Here is a 5,575-nt window from a genome sequence, read left to right on the forward strand (position 1 = left end):
CATTGGTTTTACTGATGGTGCTTGTCGTAATACACAGAACATTTCTTCCGTAGCTTGGTTATCTATTCACCCTCTGACGAGTTGGTATCTATGCATGGGGTAAGCCTCGGTCAAACAACGCACAACATTGCCGAGTATAGTGCAGTGATTGAGTTATTATTTGAATCTATTTCATTTTGGATTCGGAGTTTGATAGTGAGGTTAGATTCTGAACTCGTTGTATTACAGCTTAATAGAGTATATGCCATTAGAAATCCAGTGTTATTGAGATTATTTTTGAGAATTCGTCTCTTGGAATGTGAATTTGACTATATTGAATATCATCGTATTCCAAGATATTTAAATACATTAGCAGATGCAATTGCTTCTCGAATGTTAAGTAGACATTTGCAATAATCATACAAGTAAATTTAAAAACATTCCATAACATGTTTTACAAGATAAGCCGGTAATAGTGATATAGTATAGCATAGGAGTGTGTCAAATATACATCGTCTTCGATCATAGGTTGAAAAACACCTTATGATCGGCAAAAATGATAGTACAAAAAGAAAAAAATGTCATATGTGTCTACAACAGGCGATCATCCTATCACTGGTGATGATCTCGATAAGAAACCACTGTACGGTCCACCCTGCAAAGGAACCTCCTGAAAGGTCCTAGGACCCCAATCACATAGCGTTGTAGCCTAAGTGGAATGTCATCTATGCTGGTCTCCGGAATGTCTGCTGTCACTCGCTCTAGATGGCTCTCCAATTCATCCAAGGTCTCTGTTGATTCGTCCTGTTGGGCTGGTGCTGCTGCAGCTGGTTGTTTCCTCTCATAGGGCCGGAGAGCGGTTGGTCACCGTGGACCTACATCTGCATTTGAAACTTTTACTGTCAATTTTGAGATGAGATAAAAAAAATAAAAATAAATAATAATAAAAAATTACAAAATGTTGAAAATGATTTTACCTGAGTCATCCCATTGCTCTCCTGGTGGAAGAGCCATGTCTGGGTCACCACGAAAATCTACCCCAGCATAAGGAAAGTCCTGAATAGCAAAAACTTGGTTCTCCAACCAATGGAAATACTCAGGAGTGAATCGAACGACCTCTATCCCCTCCTCAGGATGACGGGCCATAACTGCAACCCATCGCATCAGTTTGGGCTCTCGGGGAAGTCCAGCTCCAACAGTGAGATGTTGTGGGACCAACATTGGGACCCTCTCCAGACCAAAGCTCATGACTAAAGCACCATATCCAAAGGTCTTCAGTTGTCCGTTCTTTGCTCTAGTCAGTTGGCCTTTTATATTAGCCAACACAGCATCGCACCAGTTGAAGATGGTGCCTCGAAAGCAGTCTACTGCCATCCGCATCTGGGATCCAGTGGCTATATGTAGTGCTGCACTTCCGCAGAGCCTGGTAACAGTAAACGCAATCACTTTCAGTTCAGGAAGGGATATGGTTTTGATATCTATCCCTTTGTCTCTAGTCTGGTCGTTGCAAAACTCTAGCCGGAGGCTATCGACAGACTGGCCACCTGGCCTAGTCCCGAATAGAGTCAAGTGTTCACCTCTCTTAGGAAAACCAGTCAAAAAGTAAATGTCTGCCGGCTCCATTTCGAATGGTGACCAGCAATAAAGAAGCACTGGTCCTGTATGCTCCACCTGTCTACCAGCCACTGTAAAAAGTCCACCTGGGCCCTCATGCCAGGTATGGCCCAGAATTTGTATAAGCCGCATGCCTTCAATGCATCAATCGAAGGTTGATGATTTATCGCGACGAGATCTACATCCTCGTGCTCCCGTTCTCGCCAATCAAGCATGATGTATACTCTACATTCAACAAAAAGGCGAATTAGAATATCTAAAAGCAAAATTTTTGGGTGAAATTTGAGAAATTTAGGTTTAAAAACCCTTGCTGCGGGGATCGCACCCTCTCTGTTAGAGATAATGCGTGGGTCCACACTTTGCCTTCACGGCAGGTGCGGACCCCTGACTTTTTTCCTTTTACGAAAAGTCGGGGTCCGCAGGTTACCTGTGCTATGCCTGCGGACCCCCGCGTGCGGGTTTCTAACCTAAAAATCCCTTAAAAAATGAAATTAAAGCCTAAAAACAAATTTGAAACAGATGAAATTAAAGAGTAGGATGATGTAGATTACCTGGAGGAGACGGCGTTCGATTCCAACAGACGGATTTTCCACAATCTTCACGGAAGTTTCTGACCAAAAGCTCTCTTTTCTCACTCTGAAGTCAAACGATAAAAATGAATTTACAAAAGCCCTTTTTATAAGTTTTTTGAATAAATGAGTTTTTAATTTGTTTATGTTTCACTTTAAAGAGGTAGCTTTTGAAGCATTTTTATCCATTTTAAACAGGTATGAGTAATGTTTGAGTTTTTGTTCAGGATAACGGATTTTTCAGGCGAAATCGGTCATTTTCGACGAAAAAACATTAGTCACCTTTAAGCTCTTTTCTGACTCCTAAAACATGAAAAGATCGTCGAGTTTTTCTTTTTAGACTCGTTAAAACAGAACTAAAAAGACGGTCCACTTACAACCCTTTTCTGACCGTAAAAACATGAAAAGATTGCCAGATTTTTGTCATTTCAAATTCGATATTGGTTATAAAACGACGTTTCATTGATCACTTTTTTACTTTTTCAGATCAGAGGCACTAATTATGAAAATTACTCCTTGGTCGTAATGATCAAGCGGTTCTCTCAAGTATTATTTTATACTTTTTCGGGCTTGGGAGACACAAATTTACGAAAAAGGAAAACCATGGAGTCTTCTTAAGTTTTTTCAGACTCTCTAAAATTGAAAAACGCCGAGTTTCTCCTATACTGGACTCGTTAAAATTTAACAGTAAAAACCTGTTCAATTACAAACAGGAACGGACCACTCCTTCTTAGGGTTCGAATTTAAACTAAGTTGGACTCATCCGAAGGATGAGCTTATAATCAAGCAAATGTTATCCTCCTCAAGCTTGTCAAAAATAAAGAGGTACTTGCTAGAAATGGTGGGGGAAAAGAGAGAAAAATGAGCCTGTCTGTCATAATTTGTAACCACTCTTGAACACGACACTTTTATTCACCTGGGTTGGGAAATCCTTTGCCTAACAGTTGATCAAACCATATTGAAAGTCTTCAGCCGGTTTCTGGGTATTAACTTTGGGTCAATTGTCACCAAACCATCTGTTGTGCCATTATGTGTTCAAGAGGTCAATGCAAATAAGCCATTCATCTGCAAAATATCTGTCATCCATCTTGACCATCCTTGAGTCAGTCCTTGCAACTAAATTTCTTCAAACTTGATCTATGATTTCGTGTTGTGGGCTTGCCTACGACGGATCGCTTTCTATCGACTTCAGCTCATTATCTAGAAAGATGATCTAGGAATCGTCAGTACCTTGGGATCTGCATGCCTCAATGGCAGGTTTCTCGCCTTCGACGATAGGTTGCATCATTGACCTTCAATCAAAGGATTCCATGACATGTTCGACATCAACACATCTATTCACATCTCATGGATTGTACTGAGTACTTTGAGAGCCATTGACATTACTGGTGGTTTCTCTCACACTTGTTAACAGTTTACATCATTGACTGGTAATCAAGTGGTTTCTACCATGTTCGACTTCGACACATTCATTCACATGGTTAGAATCGTACTATTTCGGGAAGTAGAAATCAAGACCCTGGATCTAGTTTCCACCATCCAGGCTGCGAGGAATTTTGTATTCATTATATAGTGGACTATTCATAAATAGATGGTTGTGTCCATACTGTGTCTACATGTGTCTATAATTGTGATGTATTACAAGATCATTCCTATATCAGAGCAGTAGTTAGTTTTCTAGTCATTTTTTGATCTGAGTATGGGAATGCCTACCTCAGCGATGATATGATCTCATATATATATTTTGCATTGAATGTTTTTACAGGTTCCAACCGGGCTCTCCACAAGATGATCCTCGAAATGATAAAGTACTTCACTCTTCCTAGATGATAAATGAAATCCTCATCTACTACAGACTTCGTACTTTAGGGGCCAATTTGTTACATAAAATATTGTCACCATGACTATTTACAATCAGTATGGGTCTATCATCATTCATATTGTCCTCCTAAGCAAGTCTCAAACCTCAGCTCTTCATGTCAAGCTTTGAAAATGAGAGAGAGACTTTGAAAATCAATAAAGCTCTGGTTCCGCACTTTCTCTCACTGTTGCCTACGGTCCCGCACCCCCTATTCATGTTACCTGCAGACCTGCCCGCTCTGTCTCTAAAGGAGTGGGTGCGGACCCCTGTGAAAGTCAAAAAGGCACAAGTTTATTCTTAAAAACTCACTTTGGGTCAATTCTAGATGATTCTAGAAGGAATCTTGACGTGGATGGTTCGCTCCTAGGTGGTTCATGCATCCCAAAAGTGAAGGAGCTAATCCCTTGATGAGAGGAGCTATCCCTTTGAAGGAGGGCTTTATCCCTTTAAAGGTGGACCTAGTAACTTCCCTCCATTGCACTATAAATTAAGGCATTGGGTTGGTTGCTAGAGAGGTTAGAAGCTGAACATTTTTTAGGGTAAATGCTGGTGGAATTGAGACTTCCTAGTTAAGCTTGAGAGGAGAGATCACATACCTTTTGGCTTCATTGGGAAGAGAGTGAAACTTGTCAAAGTAGAGGAGACTTCTTGATGGACCCTGGGAGGAGCTTGTACAGCATCAAGGCACAAGTTGTAAAGTTCTTCTTTGATTTAAATTAATACAATCAGATTCATTTTTATCAACAAATTGTCTTATGTGGTTTGTTTCATGAATTCCTTGATCATCATGATAAGTATGCTTTATTATATTGGCTTTTCAGGTGCTATTTAATTTGTGCGCTTGTTTGTGTTTGCAGACTCTCTACAAGGGAGCTCATTTGGATCAATGGAGCGAGGCTTCCACAAACTTGCATTGGACCCAAGGTAGGCCTAAAACACTTGTTTTCCTTTGTTTATAAATTGCATATTTAGAGAAAGATAGAATTTGATTGGTTTGCTTGTCGCTAGATATCATTAGATACTAGTGAGGTCGGTCTTGTCCGCAAGAAAAACTCATTCCGTGTGACAACAGGTTAGGAGGATGTCAAAGACTTCCTCCTCCCTAACACAATGTCACAAGATCTGATCTGGGCCAAGTTTAAACAGGTTGCCCCCGATCCAAGTGAACGGGGCACTCTTCCTTACAATTCTTCTCTTCTCCTTTGAGGATAGATGCGGAGGGAACTGTGTTGAGACCAAGTAATTTTCTATATCAGCAAACCATGGAGAGAGCACTGAGATATCAAACAGATGTTCATCTGGCATCTGGTCATCCACTATTCCTTCTTCACCTGCAGGCAATTCCAATCTAGACAAGAAGTCAGCAACAACATTTTCCTTACCTGGCTTGTCAACAATCGTCAAATCAAATTGCTGCAACAAAAATAACCATCTAATGATACAAGCATTGACATCAGGCTTATTCATTAAATATCTAATCGCAGCATGATCAGTGTGTACAAATGTTTGATAACCAATGATGTAGTGTCTGAACTTGTTCAGGGAATGGACT

This window comes from Pinus tabuliformis, chromosome 8 (assembly GCF_031772625.1).
Source record: "Pinus tabuliformis cultivar Carrire ecotype Pingquan chromosome 8, CPIR1, whole genome shotgun sequence".
NCBI lineage: Eukaryota > Viridiplantae > Streptophyta > Pinopsida > Pinales > Pinaceae > Pinus > Pinus tabuliformis.